Source organism: Pseudophryne corroboree, chromosome 2, assembly GCF_028390025.1.
Source record: "Pseudophryne corroboree isolate aPseCor3 chromosome 2, aPseCor3.hap2, whole genome shotgun sequence".
Lineage (NCBI taxonomy): Eukaryota > Metazoa > Chordata > Amphibia > Anura > Myobatrachidae > Pseudophryne > Pseudophryne corroboree.
The window spans coordinates 550078094-550102411 of NC_086445.1; the positions used below are offsets into that span (position 1 = coordinate 550078094).

General features: G+C 45.3%; 1 long non-coding RNA gene across 2 annotated transcripts in view; it reads right to left on the reverse strand.

The window, feature by feature from the left end:
* Positions 1 to 1355: 1355 nt before the first annotated feature.
* Positions 1356 to 24318, reverse strand: part of LOC135050966 (uncharacterized) — a 29522-nt gene continuing 6559 nt past the window's right edge. The window contains exons 2-3 of one of the 2 annotated variants that reach the window (XR_010241955.1): positions 4035 to 4249; positions 1356 to 2449 (exon numbers count right to left, since the gene is read on the reverse strand). This is a non-coding gene — a long non-coding RNA (uncharacterized LOC135050966). Of the gene's footprint in view, positions 2450 to 2659; positions 4250 to 24318 lie in introns of those variants that run through there. The other variant, XR_010241954.1, reaches the window with a different exon arrangement.

Genomic DNA, 24318 nt, shown 5'->3' on the forward strand with positions numbered 1-24318 from the left:
GATCATAATATATGTAAGACTACCCCTCCCCCCCCCCTTAGCTGCTCATCAAACCTCCCCACATGCCATCAGATCTCCACACATGCACTTGTGATGCCTATCAGACCTCCCCACATGCTGATCAGACTTCCCACACACCCTTACATGAATATTAGACCCACCCACAACACATGCCATCAGACCTCCTCATATCCTTCTCATGTCTCCCTATACAGACCCTAGAAATCCCAACATGTCCCTTAATGCAAAAAAACCCTCTCAACTTGCCAATAGATCTCCTACATACCATTCAGACCTCCTCACATGACCACAAGTCCTCCCATGTGCCCCTCAGACCTAAACATCATCCCTTAGATCTCCCCACATGCAGCACTCACTTACAGATGATGAGATTAGTGATGCTCCTTCTTTCATTGTGTAATGGCATGAATATATGAATTATGATGTTGCCAGACATTACATGAGTTACACTGTCATTAGTGGGGGGCACAGGTGGGGTTTGGGCACTCTCTAAAGCTTTACATCAGTCTCAGGGCGCTGGTGATACTGGCCGCAAAATGCCCTGACAGACTGGTATCATCAGTGTATTTTCTGTATGGGATGCGGTCTTGTGACCGGTGCTCGGAATCCCTACAGTCACCATACCGACACCAGGATCCCGAACAATAAAAATGCTGGCAGACAGAATGCCGACCCAAAGGGACTATTCCCACTTGTGGGTGTCCACGACACCCATAGAGTGGGAATAAAACCTGTGGTGAGCACAGCGAGCCACCAAGCCCGCAAGGGGCTTTGTTGCGCTCGCACCCCCTGCCGACAATCTTCTGTCGGGATCCTGGGGTCGGTATGCTGACCTCCGGGATCCCGAGCGCCGGTTTCCCAGCCCCAGCCCCTCTGTATACCCTGTGACGGCCCTTTTTGCCTTCATGTCATATGACATTTGTACTGTACTGTATGTGTTTTAAGTTTTGTTTCAAATTAACCAAAATGTAGACCAATAAAATGATATGATAGATCCAGTCTCTGCCAGCTCAACATTGGTGCACAAATTAGTTTCTTTTACTAAGTAGAAGTATCCACGTGCTCTTCTGAATAGCAAGGAATGTCCCTACAAATGTCTCTCTCCATTCCTTCAACTCATTTTGGTAATAATATATCAATTTGCAAAATAAAATCTATTTTTGGCTACTCTGCAAAACTAGACACACCAGATGCCACATCACTTTAGCAAACAAAGCGAACTTTAGACTGACTTTATTACAGTTTACACAAAGCAAAGTAATAAGATCAGTGAGGACTATTGTTTTGCCTGGAAAAAGCAGGGGCACTTTGTTGAGAAAATAATGATCATCAGTGTTACCAAGTCGACAGACCGTCTATACAGTGGTCATGTTCTACACCTAATGGAAAGACTTGTATGATGCAATTGCCAAAGGAACTATGAATCACATCTGATTGTGCTAATAACAGCAAGGTCCCATGTTTTATAAAGATCTTTTATTAATTTTAGCTATGCTATCTTATGCAACTAACAGTAATTTATAAATTAAAACACTGGACACCCATATTTCCTTAATCTACCCCCATCCATCCAGGTGACTTGCATCAGGAATTTGAGTTATAGGAAAACAGACATATAAATTGTTAACTAAAGATTGCCAGCATTAAAAAATTACGGACTTATGGAAGCTAGCACATACGGCAAGCACAGCCACAAGGGACCTACAAACTCTGTCACTTTAAATACACATGCAAGGTACAAGAGTACTTTGCAAGGTAAATGAACATATACGATAGATAGATAGATAGATAGATAGATAGATAGATAGATAGATAGATAGATAGATAGATAGATAGATAGATAGACAGACACATACACACCAACACACACACACATTGATGCGCTTTATCATAGTGTTACCTCTTTCGGGTATGTCGACCACTGACTGGAAGGGTTAAGAAAAGATAGGAAATGTAGCATATGTGGGGAATGCAACTCTGTGATCTTTCCTAAACGAAGCAGATGTTTTCTGAATGCAGTCTATGAGATACTGCTAATTGTTCTCTCTGCTTTCCCCTGATGTTCATCATGGGCCCGTCTCCTAGGATCATTATCCTTTGTCATTTGGAAAGGTTATGGGTTATGGGCAGCCGCTGGAATGTCATTTACTACTCATCTGTACCATTCACACAGAGGGCACGTGCACAGTGAAATAAAGCAGAATACTCTTTGTTTAGAACCTCATTGGTTTTCTATTGTGGAAAGTTACTGCTCGAGAACCCCATATTGAATCCTTTTTTCTAGGTATCCAGCACCTGGCACGGAAATGAGAGCTGAAGTCACAAAGTACATTTTTGGGATGTTTTCAAATGCTGCAAGAAATTCTAGATTGAAGGAGGTTTATTAGATCTGTAGAGTAGTCTTTTAGCATAAGTCGCAGAGTCTAATCTACAGAAAAAGGAACAACAGACAGTGTATTGATTTATTTCTTGGTTCTTAAATGGTATGTAATTGCCTTATGAATGGAAGGAAGGCACAATACACCATCATTCTTTACATATGTTTGAATACTGTATGAGTCAGGCAGTTACTTTAATGACTGTGCCTTCACTATTCAATTTTGTGGAAAACTATATCACATTTTTAGTATTACTTCAATTTTACACACACACACACACACACACACACACACACACACACACACACACACACACACACACACACACACACATTATAATTCTGGGTGTTGCTTAGTAGAAATATTTTGGAATAAAAATATATATTACAGAAGATCCAGAGAATGTACAGTGCATTGTGACCTAAGATAAATATTTAGGTAGGACATAGTTAAAGAGATTGGTAAGGTTCCAGCTGAAGGCCCTACATAAGAATTAGAGCTGGATATAGACCTCATGAGGCCCTAGGCAAGATACCAGTTTGGGGCCCCCTCCCTCAAACACACCACACACTACATCTTTGCACTGTATCACAGCATTACCTCTCCAACTACCTCCCCACGCTATATCACTACACTACCTTCCCACACTACATCTCCGTACTATGGGCCTAATTCACTAAGGATTGCAATTGCAATTGAAAATTGTTGCAATGCAAATGCAGGAAGAGGTGCAAATCACCTCCTCAATCCATTTGCGATGCAATCGCATCTGTGATGAACATCACGACCATCAGCCGCGATGATCATCTGCAACAGCAGGCTTGACGCCCCGATGGCCTTGTGAGGCCAAGGAAACTGCAGTCCTTGACCACGCCAATCATGGAAAACAGGGGCGACACGCCCCTGTTTTCCTGAACACTGGCCAGCCCTGCCCCTCCCTCCGAACACCAATGCCTGTCAATCAGGAAGATGTTTGCATTCCTGGCTGAGATCACAGGACCCGTTCTGCACATGTGGGGGAAATGCAGTAAGGATCGCATAAGCTATCCTTACTGAATCACCCCCTATATCACAGCATTACCCCCCAACTATCTCCCCACACTATATCACTACATTCCTGCAATATATCTACATTAACAAGTGATAAAGTGGAGACAGATAAAGAGTAATAAAGTACCAGCCAATCAGCTCCTAACTGTCATGTAACAGGCTGTGTTTGAAAAATGACAGGAGCTGGTTTAGTGGGTCATTTATCACTCTGTGTTCCTAATTCTGGTTGGATCGCAAAACGCGATAGAACCTGTGGTGAGTGCAGCGAGCCACCGTGCCCACACCGTGGTGAGCGCAGTGAGCCCGCAAGAGGCTTTCTATCGCTCGCCCCACTGCCACCATTACGGCAGATGGAATCCCGCTGTCGGGATCATGACAGCCGGGAGCCCGTCCGCCGGCATTTCATACTGATCCCACTCAAAGGCCCATGTGCACCGCACACACTGCACCCATTATAAATATGCCAGTAGGTAGATAGGCTACCTTTCTCTTACATCACGCTCTCTCACGTCACTCAGGGCCTGATTCTGATTCTTTTGCAAATGCGGACACAGCTAAAGTGCTAATATATGCAAATGCTATTACATGGAGTCTCTGGGTGTATGAGCGTTAAATGTCCACTTTCCTTATCTGAGTGTTGTGCAGACCCGCTGGCTGGACTGTGCACACTGCAACATCGGCGAACATCGGGAGACATTGGTGACTTATGTAGTTCTCGGACCACGCAAAACTCTGACATTCAACAAATATGGTCACTGTGACAGCGGCGCTGCATGAGAGAACTCATCCACATGGATAACCTAAAATAATAAAATAAAGCATTTATGTATTTAAAATAAATTAATAAAGTATATATAGTAATATTAAATATTGCAACATTCTTCTATAAAATAAATATATTATCATTATCAACATCACGTCACATGCACCAAAGGGTCCATACTGACACCAATGTAGTAAGTTGCTGTTTACTGCTCCCAGCCAGTGTCACCAGTAAACTACTGTAAGTATTGCTCAGCTGACGTGTTGGCTTTGTTTTAGTTAAATAAGCCCAACAAAGATTTTGGTGCTAGACCTTATAATTCAATTAAATTAAATCTATATGCAGTTAGGAAGTTTTCTATCTGTTAAACTTCTTTTTTTGAATCTGCAAAAGTGGAACTGAAATCCCAAATAAGGGTTAAATTCTACCGCGCAATGCGCATATGTGACCCAGCAAAGCCAGGTCATGTATACGCATAAGCATTCTTGTTAATAAATGCAATCATTCAATAATATTAAAGTATTTAAGTCAGGTATGTGTGTGAGGGGCTAGGAAGAGGGGGAAGCGGTTAAGATACCGTCGCTCAGGATCCCGGCTATCAGAATACTGACGCTGGAATCCCGACAAGCGGTACAATGCTGACGCCAGAATACCGGCAAGACATGCTATTCTCCATCTGTGGGTGTCCACGACAGCCATGGAGAGAGAATATAACCTGCGCAAGCCACTGTGCTCGCACCGTGTCGAGTGCAGCGAGCCCACAAGTGGCTTTCGAGCGCTCGCCCGACTGCAGGCATACTACCTACCAGGATGCCGCTGTCGGTATACTGACAGCCGGCATCCCGATCAGCGGTAATTCATACTGAACCCGGAAGAGGGTAATGGAGAAGAAGGGGAGGCAGAGTGAAGCTTTACATTGGGTTCCTGGCAGTGGCGGAACTAGCGAGCGGTGGGCCCAGGTGCGACAAAATGCTTTGGGCCCCCCATCCCATCCAAGTCCACCCCTCACCCCTGGAGAGGATCTGGTGAGGGGGACCTGCTCAGGGCCCGAGAAATGGATACCTAGCAACAGTGCCGTAACTAGACATTTTAGCACTGTGTGCAAGAAACGGCATCGGAGCCCCACCCCTGCATGCAAAACAAGGGCAGTGCGCGCCGTAGGCGCGTGCAAAAATACATAGTGGCGTGGCTTCGTGGGGAAGGGGTGTGGCCACAAAATAATACCAATTCATAAAACGGTGCACAGTAGTCTCCATTATACAAATTACGCCGCACAGTAGCACCACTACACCAGGTAGAGACTCTTTTACACCTTACGGCGGACAGATTCCTCTTTTTACACATTACGGCAGACAGCGTCCCCTTTTTACACATTACGGCAGACAGCGCCCCCCTTTTTACACATAACGGCAGACAGCGTGCCCATTTTACACAACGGCAGACAGCGTGCCCTTTTTACACATAGCGGCAGACAGCGTGCACTTTTCTCTGACGTCCTAGTGGATGCTGGGTACTCCGTAAGGACCATGGGGTATAGACGGGCTCCGCAGGAGACTGGGCACTCTTAAAAGAAAGATTAGGTACTATATCTGGTGTGTACTGGCTCCTCCCTCTATGCCCCTCCTCCAGACCTCAGTTAGTATCTGTGCCCGGCCAGAGCTGGATGCACCCTAGGGGCTCTCCTGAGCTTCCTAGAAAAGAAAGTATTTGTTAGGTTTTTTATTTTCAGTGAGATCTGCTGGCAACAGACTCACTGCTACGTGGGACTGAGGGGAGAGAAGCGAACCTACCTGCTTGCAGCTAGCTTGGGCTTCTAAGCCTACTGGACACCATTAGCTCCAGAGGGATCGAACACAGGCCCAGTCCTCGGTCGTCCGGTCCCGGAGCCGCGCCGCCGTCCCCCTTGCAGAGCCAGAAGAACGAGGAGAAGTTGAAAATCGGCGGCTGAAGACTTCGGTCTTCATTAAGGTAGCGCACAGCACTGCAGCTGTGCGCCATTGCTCCCTTAGCACACCACACACTCCGGTCACTGATGGGTGCAGGGCGCTGGGGGGGGGGGCGCCCTGGGCAGCAATTAGATTACCTTACTTGGCGAAAAGCACATAATACAGTCTGATAAACTGTATATGTGCATTAACCCCCGCCATTAAAGTACATAAAAGGACAGAAGCCCGCCGCTGAGGGGGCCGGGCCTTCTTCCTCAGCACACCGGCGCCATTTTCTCTTCACAGCTCAGCTGGAAGGAAGCTCCCCAGGCTCTCCCCTGCAGTATCCTGGTACACAAAGGGTAAAAAAGAGAGGGGGGGCACATAAATTTAGGCGCAAAACTGTGTATATAAGCTGCTATAGGGGAAAAATCACTCAGTATAGTGTACATCCCTGTATTATATAGCGCTGTGGTGTGTGCTGGCATACTCTCTCTCTGTCTCTCCAAAAGGCCTGGTGGGGGAACTGTTTTCAAATAGAGCATCCCCTGTGTGTGTGGTGTGTTGGTACGCGTGTGTCGACATGTCTGAGGTAAAAGGCTCCTCTAAGGAGGTGATAGAGCGGATATGTGTGTGGGAGGGTGACTCCGTCGACAACGCCGACACCTGTTTGGATATGTGTAAGTGCTGAGGTAAAATTATTGCACAAAAGGTTAGGGAACAGAAAGGAAATCTACCCTGGTCTGTCCCTATGTCACAGAGTCCTTCAGAGTCTCTCTATGTTCACTATCCAAAATAACAAAGTATCGACACGGAGTTTAACTCCACTGTCGACTACGATAATGCAAAGTTACAGCCAAGAGGGCTAAAAGATATTCAATATATGATTATTGGAATAAAAGATGATTTGCATATCACTGATGACTCATATGTCCCTGACACGAGAGTACACATGTTAATGGGAAGAATGCTGAGGTAAATTTCCCTCCTCTCATGAGGAAAAAGAGCGGGAATCTCCAGACAAGAGACGGCAGCTTCCCACAAGAGAATTCTCAGGCTGTATCCTTTCCCCACTAGGGCCAGGATGTGTTGAGAATCTTCCCCTTGGGAGTCCTGTTTGCACTAGCTATTCTCAGGGATCCTGCAGATAGTGTGCACATTCTAGTATACTACCCAGACCGGCGATTGTGTCGGCATGGGTTTATAGCGCTGTGGCAGCGTGGACAGGTACCTTATCAGCAGAGATTGAGACCCTAGTATGCATATACATATTTTAAGATGCTGTCTTAAGTGATAGATATATAATTATAAAGCATGCCCAAAGGGACATGAGTATACTGGGTCCTAGAGACAAAAGCTATGTCGATTTCTGCTTGACGTGTCCTGTAGAATATACATTGGACAGATGATGCCGACTTAAGAGGCATATGGAAGGCTGAGGATTGTGTGGAGAAAGGTTCTCGGGCCTGGTCTCCACAGCTATAGCTGGTGATTCTGATATTTTGCCTTATATTCCTGCACAGCCTAGGAAAGCACGACATTATTAAATGCAGCTTTTCGAATAAAGAAACAAGAAAGTCTGAGGTGCGTCCTTTCTTGTCAGAGCCGGGGGCAGAGGAAAGAAGCTGTACAACCCAGCTAGTCCCCAGGAACAGAATCCTCCCCGGCCTCTACAAAAATCCACCGCATGTCGCTGGGGCTCCACAGGCGGAGCTAGGCCCGGTGGGGACACGCCTTCGTAAGTTCAGCCACAAGTGGGTTCACTCCCTGTTAGATCCCTGGGCAATAGATATTGTATCGCAGGGATACAAGCTGGACTGTGAGAAGATGCCCCCTCACCGAGGACCCGGCGGGCTTCCCCCCAAGAGAGGGAGCCAGTGTTAACTGCAATTCGTAAATTGTATCTTCAACAGGTGGTGGTCAAGGGTCCCCTCCTTCAACAAGAGGGTGTTATTATTCGACCATGTTATAATCCCGAAACCAGACGGTTCGGTTAGACCCATATTGTATTAAAATCCCTGAACATATACCTGAAAAGGTTCAGGTTCAAGATGGAATCGCTAAGAGCGGTCATTGCAAGCCTGAAATTAATCGGGACATAAGGGATGCATACCTTCGTGTCCCTATTTATCCACCTCATCAGGCGTACCTCAGAATTGCGGTACGGCATTGTCATTACCAATTTCACCAAGGTAATGGCGGATATGATGGTGCTCCTGCGCAAGCAAGGTGTCACTATTATCACATACTTGGATGATCTCCTCATAAAAGCGAGATCAAGAGAGCAGTTGCTGGACAGCGTATCACCTTCTCTGGAAGTGAAACGGCAACACGACTGGATTCTATATATTCCGTAGTCGCAGTTGGTTCCTACAGCTCATCTGCCTCGCCTAGGCATGATCCTAGACACAGACCAGAAGAGGGTTTATCTCCCGATAGAGAGAGCTCAGGAGCTCATGACACTGGTCAGGAATCCATTGAAAACCAAAACAGGTGTCAGTGCATCACTGCACTCGAGTCCTGGGAAGGATGATGGCATCATACGAGGCCATCCCCTTCGGCTGGTTCCAGGCAAGGACAATGGAACTTACTGGACAAGTGGTCCGGATCACATCTTCAGATGCATCGGTTAATCACCCCATCCCCCAGGGCCAGGGTGTCTCTCCTGTGGTGGCTGCGGAGTGCTCACCTTCTCGAGGGCCGCAGATTCGGCATTCAGGACTGGGTCCTGGTGACCACGGATGCAAGCCTCCGAGGGTGGGGGGCAGTTACACAGGGAAGAAAATTCCAAGGTTTGTGGTCAAGCCAACAGACTTGCCTTCACATCAATATCCTGGAACTAAGGGCCATGTATAACACCCTAAGTCAAGCGGAGTTCCTGCTTCGCGACCAACCGGTTCTGATCCAGTCAGACCGCAGGGGCTCATGTAAACCGCCAGGGCGGCACAAGGAGCAGGGTGGCGAGGGTAGAAGCCACCAGAATTCTTCGCTGGGCGGAGAATCAAGTAAGCGCACTGTCAGCAGTGTTCGTTCCGGGAGTGGACACGACCTCTACCCGGGAAAGTGGTGACTTCATCAGGAAGTCTTCACGCAGTTTTGCAAATTGATGGAAACTGCCTCAGGTAGACTACATGGCGTCCCACCTCAATAAAAAGATAAAAAAGGTTTTACGCTGGGTCAAGGGACTCTCAGGCGATAGCTGTGGTCGCACTAGTAACACCGTGGGTGTTCCAGTCGGTCTATATATTCCCTCCTCTTCCTCTCAGACCCAAGGGCTGAGAATTGTAATAAACGGAGGAGTGTGAACAATATTCTTTGCTCCGGATTGGCCAAGAAGGACTCGGTACCCGGAACTGCAAGAAATGCTCTCAGAGGACCCATGGCCTCTGCCTTCTCAGTCAGGACATGTTGCAACAGGGACCCTGTCTGATCCAAGACTTACCGCGGCTGCGTTGGACGGCATGGCGGTTGAACGCCGGATCGTAGCGGAAAAGGGCGTTCCGGATGCAGTTATTCCTACGCTGATAAAGGCTAGGAAAGACGTGACAGCAAGACTTTTTCACTGTATATGGCGAAAATAGGTTGCTTGGTGTGTGGCCGGGAAGGCCCTACAGAGGAATTCCAGGGGGGTCGATTCCCGCACTTCCTACAGTCAGGAGTGACTATGGGCCTAAAATTAGGATCCATAAAGGTCAAGATTTCGGCCCTATCCCTTTTTCTCTCAAAAAGAACTGGCTTCACTGCCTGAAGTTCGGACGTTGTTACAGGGGTGCTGCATATTCAGCCCCTTTTGTGCCTCCAGTGGCACCTTGGGATCTTAACGTGTGTTGGATTCCTAAAATCCCACTGGTTTGAGCCACTTAAGACCGTGGAGCTAAAATGTCTCACGTGGAAAGTGGTCATGCTTTTGGCCTTAGCTTGGACTAGGCGTGTGTCAGAATTGGCGGCTTTGTTATGTAAAAGCCCATATCTGATCTTCCATATGGAAAAGGCAGAATGGAGGACTTGTCCCCAATTTCTCCCTAAGGTGGTATCATCGTTTCATTTGAACCAACCTATTGTGGTGCCTGCGGCTACTAGGGACTTGGAGGATTCCAAGTTGCTGGACGTAGTCCGGGCCCTGAAACTTTATGTTTCCAGGACGGCTAGAGTCAGAAAAACTGACTCGCTATTTATCCTGCATGCACCCAACAAGCTGGGTGCTCCTGCTTCAAAGCAGACTATTGCTCGCTGGATCTGTAGCACGATTCAGCTTGCACATTCTGCGGCTGGACTGCCGCATCCTAAATTAGTAAAAGCCCATTCCACGAGGAAGGGGGCTCTTCTTGGGCGGCTGCCCGAGGGGTCTCGGCTTTACAACTTTGCCGAGCTGCTACTTGGTCGGGTTCAAACACTTTTGCAAAATTCTACAAGTTTGATACCCTGGCTGAGGAGGACCTTGAGTTTGCTCATTCGGTGCTGCAGAGTCATCCGCACTCTCCCGCCCGTTTGGGAGCTTTGGTATAATCCCCATGGTCCTTACGGAGTACCCAGCATCCACTAGGACGTCAGAGAAAATAAGAATTTACTCACCGGTAATTCTATTTCTCGTAGTCCGTAGTGGATGCTGGGAACCCGTCCCAGGTGCGGACTCTCTGCAATACATGTATATAGTTATTGCTTAACTAAAGGGTTATTGTATGAGCCATCTGTTGAGAGAGGCTCAGTTATTGTTCATACTGTTAACTGGGTATAGTTATCACGAGTTGTACGGTGTGATTGGTGTGGCTGGTATGAGTCTTACCCTGGATTCCAAATCCTTTCCTAGTAATGTCAGCTCTTCCGGGCATAGTTTCCCTAACTGAGGTCTGGAGGAGGGGCATAGAGGGAGGAGCCAGTGCACACCAGATATAGTACCTAATCTTTCTTTTAAGAGTGCCCAGTCTCCTGCGGAGCCCGTCTATACCCCATGGTCCTTACGGAGTACCCAGCATCCACTACGGACTACGAGAAATAGAATTACCGGTGAGTAAATTCTTATTTTTACACATAACGGCAGACAGCGTGCCATTTTTACACATAACGGCAGACAGCGTGCCATTTTTACACATAATGGCAGACAGCGTGCCCTTGTTACACATAGCGGCAGACTGCGTACACTTTTTACAAATAACGGCAGACAGCGTGCCCTTGTTACACATAGCGGCAGACAGCATGCCCTTTTTACACATAACGGCAGACAGCGTGCCCTTTTTACACATTACGGCAGACAGCGTCCCCATTTTACACATTACGGCAGACAGCGTGCCCTTGTTACACATTACGGCAGACAGCGTGCCCTTGTTACACATTACGGCAGACAGCATCCCCTTTTTTACACCTTGCAGCAGGCAGATTCCCACTTTTTACACATTGCGGCAAGCAGATTCCCCCTTTTTACACATTGTGGCAAGCAGATTCCCCATTTTTGCACATTGCGGCAGGCAGATTCCCCCTTTTTACACATTGCGGCAGGCAGATTCCCCCTTTTTACACATTGTGGCAAGCAGATTCCCCATTTTTACACATTGCGGCAGGCAGATTCCCCCTTTTTACACATTGCGGCAGGCAGATTCCCCATTTTTACACATTGCGGCAGGCAGATTCCCCCTTTTTACACATTGTGGCAGACAGTCCCCCTTTTTGTAGAAAGAAAAAATAAGAATTTACTTACCGATAATTCTATTTCTCATAGTCCGTAGTGGATGCTGGGGACTCCGAAAGGACCATGGGGAATAGCGGCTCCGCAGGAGACTGGGCACAAAAGTAAAAAGCTTTAGGACTACCTGGTGTGCACTGGCTCCTCCCCCCATGACCCTCCTCCAAGCCTCAGTTAAGATACTGTGCCCGGACGAGCGTACACAATAAGGAAGGATCTTGAATCCCGGGTAAGACTCATACCAGCCACACCAATCACACCGTACAACTTGTGATCTGAACCCAGTTAACAGTATGATAACAGAAGGAGCATCTGAAAAGATGGCTCACAACAACAAAAACCCGATTTTTGTAACAATAACTATGTACAAGTAATGCAGACAATCCGCACTTGGGATGGGCGCCCAGCATCCACTACGGACTATGAGAAATAGAATTATCGGTAAGTAAATTCTTATTTTCTCTAACGTCCTAGTGGATGCTGGGAACTCCGAAAGGACCATGGGGATTATACCAAAGCTCCCAAACGGGCGGGAGAGTGCGGATTGTCAAAGTCAGAAAAATATCACTATGCACACTGCCATATTTGCACCTCATACATGTCCGCGCTGCGCATGCGTGCGCTCTCCCGTGTGTGCGCATACCCGCTGTTACGTGCACCCGCAGGCGCACTGTATGCGCATTTACGGTAGAGTTTCTGTGTGCCCAGCGTGCGACTCAATCGTTACATAATTTAACCATATAATGTATTTTATAAGTTAATATTCCCCTGAGTCCAGCAGGTATCAGTGGGTCTCAAATGGCTCTTTGACCTTAGAGATTCCCCAAACAATAGTTTGCATGTTGGGAGGGCTTCACATGGTGTTATGCATAGTTAAGCACAGGAATAGTAATTGAAGATTAATTGTATTCCAAATCAGTATCTTTCCCGCAGACGGAGTACAATGGCCTTTAATTACACTGAGCTTTGAGACTCAATGAGGAGGGCCAACACCTGTGTTTACGAATGGGTTAGGGTTTGTCTCCAGAAGAATGATTGCTGAGATGTCATTGTCTCAACTGAAAGTGGACATCATGAATATCGAACAAAACCCAGAGACAGGGTTTTGTTTTGTATTCGCCAAACAATAGCTCTCCAGAAGACAGGAATGTGTTAGTCATCACCCAACATTTTGCATAACCAAGCTCACATGCTCAGCTCCCTGATACAAGACAGCCCACATACTGTGAAAGACACACTTCCTGTGGTTGACACACCCCCACAGCTGGAATGCAGGTATGATATTATCCACTGGAAATCACAGGGCTCACTCACTCACACAGCTACCTGGCACCCAGCAGCATGGCGGCTACATCCCCAGGACTGACCTCCAAGCTAAAGGCTAAGTATTGAATTCACATGGCTAGATAAGGAAATATAGACAGATTGCTTTAAGGTCAATGGTGCTGGTTTAAATAGGATATTGTAACTTGTTTGTGTGATAGATCTGGGAATATGTGCTGGTAGCAATGGCAGGCTAATATGTGTGGTTACATTGTGATCTGGTCTTGTGATGAATATGCTCTGGTTATTGAGATGGTTCTAGGAAGTTGGATTGGAATGTGGAATAAGATTAGTTTGTTTGTAAGAAATGGCTGCTGCTGGGTGTCTTCCCCTTCCCCTTTCAACCATATGTTGCAGTCTTTGGAATCATTGGAGTTTTCCCAAAATGGAGTCTAGCTTCTGTCCCATGCGGTATTGTAGGGTTGTGTATATAGGGACAGCCAGTATGGGTAAGCTCAAGTATTTTCTCCACAAAGATTCTCAGCATTGACTAACTGCGCAGCGATTGTTCCTCACATGTGTAAGCTTCTCTGCAACCATATTGTCTTTATAGTTATTGTGAGCCATATCTCTCTCTCTCTCTCTCTCTCTCTTCTCTTTCTCCCTCATTTTTTCCCTTAAACGTAATTGTATTGTATTGTATTTCCTGTGTAGTTATCTGGTTAGTTAGTCTATGTTATATTGTAGTGTGTGACTTGTATTGTATTATTCTTTTGCAAGTATAAACATTCATATAAGGCGTTAGACCCTAAGCACGGTATTTGTGTATTTCTTATAGTGTTAAGTATTCTCAGAGCGTCGGTGACGCTCGAACAGCTTTTAAATTAATAAGGTTACACTGTGTTGCATCTACACTCTACCACTACACAGAGGTTTACAGTATAAGTACATTCCTTAAGGTATAGTTATTCTAGTTTAATTCTGTAAGTATCTGCAATGCCTGTGTTCACACCCTGTGCACAGCGTCTGCGCATACCCTTGCGGTACCTTTTGCGCCAATTGCGTACTGTGTTCTTTAACCTTTAACGTGTTTTTAATAGGACAAATATTATAGACATTGTCAATTGGCGGCTCCTCCGGTCTTCACATATCTGCACTAGGTAATTTTAGCAGACATTATCGATCAGCAAAGGGCGGAGAAGGTAGTATCCCTCGTTAAACCGTTTGGAGGTCAGTGCTGACCAGTTAATTGTCTGCTTCACCTGGTAAGGAGTGCTGAGGGAATTCGGGAACTGGAAGGTAGGAACAGTACGTTTTTGTCTTTGAAAATCTGTTTTTTTTTTTATTTCTATTTGGTGCCAACTACACACGCAGATTGGATGGTTTGTCTGTTTAAATAGGTTTAAAATTATTTTTAATCGCCCTGCATAGCATGATAACTTTAGGAGTTTGAATGATGACTTTCTTTGTGACAAGAAGCAGCATGGTCTGTCCACCATTTTGTGTGACCCTCATGGAGGTAAAAGGGGGAGGAGCAGCGGCCATTTTGGGAAGGTCACATTTTTTTTATTTTTTTATTTTTTTTTCCTAAGCGGCTGATTTTCAGTTGACTCAGGAAATAATCAGCCATCCATTGTCAAAAAGAAATCATCATTTAATGAGTTTTTTTTATATGCATTTATTTAATCTATATCATAGTCAATCATAAGTAATAGTGATTGGTACTTATATGTAATATCTATATGCGTGTGCTTACATCAATATGTGTTATTAGATTAATTTAGAATTGCATGTTCATTTGTGTAATCTTCACATCTCACTTTCCTGGTTGCCATTTTTATAATTGATAAACGTGCTAAGAGAGATTTGCCGCTATTTCATAGTTAAAGAGTAAAAGTAATACATTAAGGTGTAGACAAACACACACAGCTTTGCCTGAGATACAAGGAGAAGTCAGTGTGGTGCTCGGTAGATGATCGGGGATCATCTACATTGATAAACGTGTACATTGTGTTACGGTGGATACTTGCTTCGCGTGCACGTGTCTCTAACAAAGGGCTGAGAGTCGCGTACGCAACTCAAAGGCCGACGCACGCAGCGTATATTACGCGACGGAGCGTCCCGGTACGCCCACGTAACTCAAATCACACGATAGTGTTATTGCAACAGGCGGAAAGGTGGCAACGTGGTAAGTAGCGCAAGTCTATTTTAGTGTCCGAAATTTAGATTAACAGATCCTTCTCCAAATTCACAACACATCTGGTCTAAAGAAAATTTCTGCGCAGAAATAGAAATAGAAACAAAAGTGTACATGTGATGAGTGAGTGTTTTTAAGTTTATACAATTTTTGAGGTTGAACATACATGTAAGTGACGTGCATGGTGGCTAGGGAGGCATCTCTGGTTAAACATAAAATTTGAGCAGTAGAGTATAGTAGACCAGGAGGTCATACTGTAGCACAGACCAGGAGGTCCAGGTACAGCAGACAAAGAAGTCCGCTATAAATAAGAGAAAAAGGCACAACCCAGGGGGTTGGTGCAGAACCCATATAGGCCAATAAAGCTCTGGCTGAAGGAATTCGCAGCCGAAATTTTCGATTCCACTGGTCGCTCTGCACATAAGATTAGTTGCTTATGTGCTGAACGATTGTACCGCACGAAATTGTGTGCATTAGTAATCTGACCAGTACCATTTGTGTACGAAACCGGTCATAAACACTATTTGTACATTCTGACGTGATTTGTGTAATTTTTTATTTTCTGAAGGGAAGTTCGCTGGTCACTCAGGAATTGTCCAACAACCAATAGTTACTGGAAAGAGTAAGTGTTCTGCGGATATCCATCGCATGTTCCAGTAAATAGAGGTTCATAGGGGCCCTGGGTCGAGTACGCCAGCGCTAAGGCAGTGTGTAGGTCGTATTGGTCGATGTGGGCGAGTGAGTGGGGTACTCGGTAAACCGCCACCGTCAGCCTATCGTGAACATTTTGGTTTTTGTAAGGGTTCGCTGAAGACCCTGATTAAAGGTCAGAGGTGGTGAAAGCAACACCTGCAAGTTATGGGGGCCAATTGTTCAGGAAGGGGGCGATCAACCTCGGTTCGGGTTGATTCAGTGAACCGACCAGTCGGGTCGGCAAGGTACGTAATGTGTGAAAAATATGGTTTACACACAGAGGTTTTATGTGATGAATGGGAGAGAATGACTGTACATGACGGGGAGAAATTCCCAAGAGTAGGCAGCTTCAGCCCAGAAGTGTTACAAAATTTAAGGAGGAGGATATGTCTCATTAAATCAGTAAAGAGACGGATCAAACATTATGATTGTTTAAAATTATGGCAACAGGAAAGTGAAATGCAAAGAAATTTAACTTACATATCTGACCCTCATCTTGGGAAGAGAGACATGGCAATGGAAAGGATTATGGTTGCAGAGAAATGGCACAATGTTGTACGATAAAAATGCACTTAGTAACTGTATTAAGAATGAAAGTAACAAATGTAATAATGTTTATAAAAATGAAAGTGTAAAAATCACAAATGTTAACCTGTGCAAGTCGCACCCCATGTCAAACTTCCCTCAGGAATACAAACAAGAAAGTGAGCCCAGAACGATGTCGGCACCTCTTCCAGAAGCCATCCTACAAGACATCCAGGTGGACGCGACCAAATCGGTAAAGGCAATAATCAAACCCCCTAACGGAGGGTCAGGTGAGGTCGTGTCCACTGGTACGTACAAAGTTTTATATCACGCACAAACAAATGTACCCCATATTGTAAGACCAAAACAAGGTGATGTAATTGAGTTTAGTCCTGTCAGGGTGATCACAGTCCCCAATGGGAAGACTGACGATCAGGGAATCATTCCCGTCAAGGACAGTGCAATGCGCCATCCCTGGTCCCGGACAGAATTGAGATCAATCATGTCTGATTTCCCAGATCCTAGGAAAGATCTAAGTGTATGATCAAAGATTCACAGAAGGTATATCAACTCCCTAGACAACGACATAATCATGGTATCCAAGGAATCAGGGAGGTACAGGGAAAGCGGTTGATGGTGATGAGCATCCAAGCGTTTGAGGAGGCATCAAATCAACCAAGACCCCATTTCACTGACACTTGGAGGAAGCCCAGGGTTTGTGATCTTTGCAAAAGAGAAGGGCATTATGCCAGTAACTGCAACAGCCCACATAAAGTCAGACCCCCTAGACATGAATATGAGCATGAATATGACACACCAAATTATAAAAGGTGATCATTAGGACTGATGGTAAGCCTGAGGTAACAGTTAATAAATTGGGAGGTCATTCCCTGAAGACACAGGAATGACCGGGTGAAACGTTGTAAATGTATCTGTGAAATGTTTCTTTTCTCTCCCCATCTCTGACGATTATTGATAGGACTCAAACATTGCATATCTGCTTGGTCTTTGCAGAAGTCTACCAAACCCCAGCATGACCTATCCGCATCAATGTATCCTGGCCAGATACAGAGGGTGGAGTATGGAGGTGCTGGTGGGAGGGACTGCGCAAGGAAACCATTGGACATGTAGAAATGACAGCCTGATGATCTGACAATGTTTAAAAATGTCTGAAATTTTTTTTTTTCCTGTTGTTGTTTATTGATGTGTTATGTTATATATATATATATATATATATATATATATATATATATATATATATATATATATATATGAATTGTTCTCTCTCTCTTTTGTTTTTGTTTTTGGTTTCTCTCTTCTCACTCATGTTTTCATGTTTTAAAGATGGTATGTCACACATCAGTTAGACAAATGGTAATGCAAGATTTTTTGCTCCTTACAGAAAGTTCGCTGGTTTGGAAGGAATATTGCATCACCGGAATGTTCGTTTGGAAGACTGAGAGACAGCACCTTAAGAACAACAAGACTAGAGAACTAATTATCGTAACAAGTTTCTCTCTCCCTCAAACTGTTTTCCTATACCCCCATTACAAATTTCTCCTTTTCTCCTCCTGTAAGATGGACTCGCCTCAAGAGACTGTGATCCGTGTTTTCATGTTGACCCTGATGTTGACCAGAGCAGTCTGTTTCGGTGAGAGTACCAGTGAGGTCGAGAAAGGATCCAGAATGGGTTTCTGATGACTGAGACGGAGGTGTAAATTTCCAATAGCAACACAATCACCAAGCAAAGGCGAGTACCGGAAACGATCTAGCAGCCATGTTATTTGTAAACATTGTGAAGGATTGTTAGCTGAAAAGAGAACTGTATCTGTAGACTCTGTGACAGTGTAGTAGAGGATGGGTGCATCAAGAAATGTCAGTCCAGTTTTAACATTAACATGAACCGGCATCCATTGAGTAACTATCACTCCTTAGTGGGTAGTGTGTTAAATCAAACAGATTGTTGGGTATGCTCTCAAGTACCTCAAGGTCATAGCAAATCAGGGCTAGTACCATTTCCTTTAACGGTAGGGGAGGTACTTGAGCTAAAGGGTGGGAGACCGGTGGACAGGAGGTTTAATATCTATAGTCCTCCTAGTTTGAAGCTCCACCAATATCATGTGGATAGATCCCTAGTATGTTTTAACATTACCAATCCCCGAAAGCCGGGAAATTGGGAAGTGTCATGGAGTAACCAAACCATGACCTTTTCATATAGAGCAGATAGAATGCCAACAGATACAGAGCTTATACGCCACATAGCCAGTAGAGAAAAATCTTTCCGATATAGGTATACCCTAGGAAGTAGGATTACGAGAGTTGGAGAGGTATCACCAGGATACTGTGCACATATCGTACAAACTGATACATGTACTAAACAGATGGGAGAATTAGGGTTAGGAGATTTCACATGGAAGATGTGTAATATGGTAATGTCCTACTCCGTCCCATATGTCCTCCCCGATGATGCATATTTCATATGCGGGAGGAAGGCGTATAAGTGGCTTGCCCCAAACTCTGAAGGATTGTGTTATATTGGAAAAGTACTACCTGAGGTAATGAGTCTAAGGAGTGAGGAAATTGTAATTCCAATAGATTTGATTTATGACCCAACGGTAGAAACAATGATGTGATGAAAATGCGATTATACGGTCCGTTTCTTTCACCTGTTTTTCTGTTTTCTCCAAGGTAAAAAGACCCACTTGGACGAGGAATTTGATGATCCAGTATACAGACAACTGATGGATCAAAGAAGAAGTTTTGACAACCTTATACACAGATATTTGATGAACTATGCCATAGACCCCCAGTTTCCCTAGAAATTTTAAAATTACGCTAGCCCAACACTTTTGTAAGTCTATGGACATTGACAAAGCTTTTGCTCGCACCTTTTGGGCAAAAGCACAAAGAAGACTGCATTCAACAGACACCGAACAAGACTTCAACCGACAAATGTTCATTAACCTGACATAGAATACCACTGCATTTACCATAATTGTTCTTTATCTTCATTTCTACAACCTTCAGGTAATGCCACACATAGTCGATAGGGAATACAGGCACAGATATCAGCAATCACATATCCCCCCATTCATGTATCATCAACTAAAATGTGCTCCCCCATTTTGTCGCAAAACGCCGAAATGAGCTCGGTAGAGTTTGACAGCCCATCCACAGACCCTTGATACGGGATAAGAAGGAATTCAAATGTATACTTCGCAATACCTCGAAGCTTGATTTAAAACACGTACGGCACGATGATACATGACCCCCAAACATGGATTCATACACACATGCTTTTGCTATCTCACTAGGTCATACCCTTTTCACACCTTCTCTTTCTCCTCCCCAACCCAACCATGGAAATGTATTTACACTTGACATATATTTTTCTCCTTTTGAAATGTTTTAGGAAGTGGCAGTTATTGTTGACTGCCAAAGGGTGGACTGTCAAAGTCAGAAAAATATCACTATGCACACTGCCATATTTGCACCTCATACATGTCCGCGCTGCGCATGCGTGCGCTCTCCCGTGTGTGCGCATACCCACTGTTACGTGCACCCGCAGGCGCACTGTATGCGCATTTACGGTAGAGTTTCTGTGTGCCCAGCGTGCGACTCAATCGTTACATAATTTAACCATATAATGTATTTTATAAGTTAATATTCCCCTGAGTCCAGCAGGTATCAGTGGGTCTCAAATGGCTCTTTGACCTTAGAGATTCCCCAAACAATAGTTTGCATGTTGGGAGGGCTTCACATGGTGTTATGCATAGTTAAGCACAGGAATAGTAATTGAAGATTAATTGTATTCCAAATCAGTATCTTTCCCGCAGACGGAGTACAATGGCCTTTAATTACACTGAGCTTTGAGACTCAATGAGGAGGGCCAACACCTGTGTTTACGAATGGGTTAGGGTTTGTCTCCAGAAGAATGATTGCTGAGATGTCATTGTCTCAACTGAAAGTGGACATCATGAATATCGAACAAAACCCAGAGACAGGGTTTTGTTTTGTATTCGCCAAACAATAGCTCTCCAGAAGACAGGAATGTGTTAGTCATCACCCAACATTTTGCATAACCAAGCTCACATGCTCAGCTCACTGATACAAGACAGCCCACATACTGTGAAAGACACACTTCCTGTGGTTGACACCCCCCCACAGCTGGAGTGCAGGTATGATATTATCCACTGGAAATCACAGGGCTCACTCACTCACACAGCTACCTGGCACCCAGCAGCATGACGGCTACATCCCCAGGACTGACCTCCAAGCTAAAGGCTAAGTATTGAATTCACATGGCTAGATAAGGAAATATAGACAGATTGCTTTAAGGTCAATGGTGCTGGTTTAAATAGGATATTGTAACTTGTTTGTGTGATAGATCTGGGAATATGTGCTGGTAGCAATGGCAGGCTGATATGTGTGGTTACATTGCGATCTGGTCTTGTGATGAATATGCTCTGGTTATTGAGATGGTTCTAGGAAGTTGGATTGGAATGTGGAATAAGATTAGTTTGTTTGTAAGAAATGGCTGCTGCTGGGTGTCTTCCCCTTCCCCTTTCAACCATGTGTTGCAGTCTTTGGAATCATTGGAGTTTTCCCAAAATGGAGTCTAGCTTCTGTCCCATGCGGTATTGTAGGGTTGTGTATATAGGGACAGCCAGTATGGGAAGCTCAAGTATTTTCTCCACAAAGATTCTCAGCATTGACTAACTGCGCAGCGATTGTTCCTCACATGTGTAAGCTTCTCTGCAACCATATTGTCTTTATAGTTATTGTGAGCCATATCTCTCTCTCTCTCTCTCTCTTCTCCTCTTTCTCCCTCATTTTTTCCCTTAAACGTAATTGTATTGTATTGTATTTCCTGTGTAGTTATCTGGTTAGTTAGTCTATGTTATATTGTAGTGTGTGACTTGTATTGTATTATTCTTTTGCAAGTATAAACATTCATATAAGGCGTTAGACCCTAAGCACGGTATTTGTGTATTTCTTATAGTGTTAAGTATTCTCAGAGCGTCGGTGACGCTCGAACAGCTTTTAAATTAATAAGGTTACACTGTGTTGCATCTACACTCTACCACTACACAGAGGTTTACAGTATAAGTACATTCCTTAAGGTATAGTTATTCTAGTTTAATTCTGTAAGTATCTGCAATGCCTGTGTTCACACCCTGTGCACAGCGTCTGCGCATACCCTTGTGGTACCTTTTGCGCCAATTGCGTACTGTGTTCTTTAACCTTTAACGTGTTTTTAATAGGACAAATATTATAGACATTGTCAGGATGACTCTGCAGCACCGAATGAGAGAACTCCAGGTCCTCCTCAGCCAGGGTATCAAATTTGTAGAATTTAGCAAACGTGTTTGCCCCTGACCAAGTAGCTGCTCGGCAAAGTTGTAAAGCCGAGACCCCTCGGGCAGCCGCCCAAGATGAGCCCACTTTCCTTGTGGAATGGGCTTTTACAGATTTTGGCTGTGGCAGGCCTGCCACAGAATGTGCAAGCTGAATTGTACTACAAATCCAACGAGCAATCGTCTGCTTAGAAGCAGGAGCACCCAGCTTGTTGGGTGCATACAGGATAAACAGCGAGTCAGATTTTCTGACTCCAGCCGTCCTGGAAACATATATTTTCAGGGCCCTGACTACGTCCAGCAACTTGGAATCCTCCAAGTCCCTAGTAGCCGCAGGCACCACAATAGGTTGGTTTAAGTGAAATGCTAAAACCACCTTAGGTAGAAATTGAGGACGAGTCCTCAATTCTGCCCTGTCCGTATGAAAAATTAGGTACGGGCTTTTATAGGATAAAGCCGCCAATTCTGATACACGCCTGGCTGAAGCCAGGGCTAACAGCATCACCACTTTCCATGTGAGATATTTCAAGTCCACAGTGGTGAGTGGTTCAAACCAATGTGATTTTAGGAATCCCAAAACTACATTGAGATCCCAAGGTGCCACTGGAGGCACAAAAGGAGGCTGTATATGCAGTACTCCCTTGACAAACGTCTGAACTTCAGGAACAGAAGCTAATTCTTTTTGGAAAAATATCGACAGGGCCGAAATTTGAACCTTAATGGACCCTAATTTGAGGCCCATAGACAGTCCTGTTTGCAGGAAATGCAGGAATCGACCCAGTTGAAATTCCTCTGTAGGGGCCTTCCTGGCCTCGCACCACGCAACATATTTACGCCAAATACGGTGATAATGTTGTACGGTTACATCCTTCCTGGCTTTGATCAGGGTAGGGATGACTTCATCCGGAATGCCTTTTTCCTTCAGGATCCGGCGTTCAACCGCCATGCCGTCAAACGCAGCCGCGGTAAGTCTTGGAACAGACATGGTCCCTGCTGGAGCAGATCCTGTCTTAGAGGTAGAGGCCACGGTTCTTCCGTGAGCATCTCTTGAATTTCCGGGTACCAAGTCCTTCTTGGCCAATCCGGAGCCACGAGTATAGTCTTTACTCCTCTCCTTCTTATGATTCTCAGTACTTTTGGTATGAGAGAAAGAGGAGGGAACACATACACTGACCGGTACACCCACGGTGTTACCAGAGCGTCCACAGCTATTGCCTGAGGGTCCCTTGACCTGGAGCAATATCTGTCCAGTTTTTTGTTGAGGCGAGACGCCATCATGTCCACCTTTGGTTTTTCCCAACGGTTTACAATCATGTGGAAGACATCTGGGTGAAGTCCCCACTCCCCCGGGTGGAGATCGTGTCTGCTGAGGAAGTCTGCTTCCCAGTTGTCCACTCCCGGAATGAACACTGCTGACAGTGCTATCACATGATTTTCCGCCCAGCGAAGAATCCTTGCCACTTCCGTCATTGCCCTCCTGCTTCTTGTGCCGCCCTGTCTGTTTACGTGGGCGACTACCGTGATGTTGTCCGACTGGATCAATACTGGCTGACCCTGAAGCAGAGGCCTTGCCTGACTTAGGGCATTGTAAATGGCCCTTAGTTCCAGGATATTTATGTGAAGTGACGTTTCCATGCTTGACCACAAGCCCTGGAAATTTTTTCCCTGTGTGACTGCTCCCCAGCCTCTCAGGCTGGCATCCGTGGTCACCAGGACCCAATCCTGAATGCCGAATCTGCGGCCCTCTAGGAGATGAGCACTCTGTAACCACCACAGGAGAGACACCCTTGTCCTTGGAGACAGGGTTATCCGCTGATGCATTTGAAGATGCGATCCGGACCATTTGTCTAGCAGATCCAACTGAAAAGTTCTTGCGTGGAATCTGCCGAATGGAATCGCTTCGTAAGAAGCCACCATCTCTCCCAGGACCCTTGTGCACTGATGCACTGACACCTGGCCTGGTCTTAGGAGCTTCCTGACTAGGTCGGATAACTCCTTGGCTTTCTCTTCCAGGAGAAACACCTTTTTCTGTACTGTGTCCAGAATCATCCCTAGGAACAGCAGACGTGTCATCGGAATCAGCTGCGATTTTGGAATATTTAGAATCCATCCGTGCTGTCGTAGTACTATTTGAGATAGTGCTACTCCGACCTCTAACTGTTCTCTGGACCTTGCCCTTATCAGGAGATCGTCCAAGTAAGGGATAATTAAGACGCCTCTTCTTCGAAGAAGAATCATCATTTCGGCCATTACCTTGGTAAAGACCCGGGGTGCCGTGGACAATCCAAACGGCAGCGTCTGAAACTGATAGTGACAGTTCTGTACCACAAACCTGAGGTACCCTTGGTGAGAAGGGCAAATTGGGACATGGAGGTAAGCATCCTTGATGTCCAGAGACACCATGTAGTCCCCTTCTTCCAGGTTCGCTATCACTGCTCTGAGTGACTCCATCTTGAACTTGAACCTTTT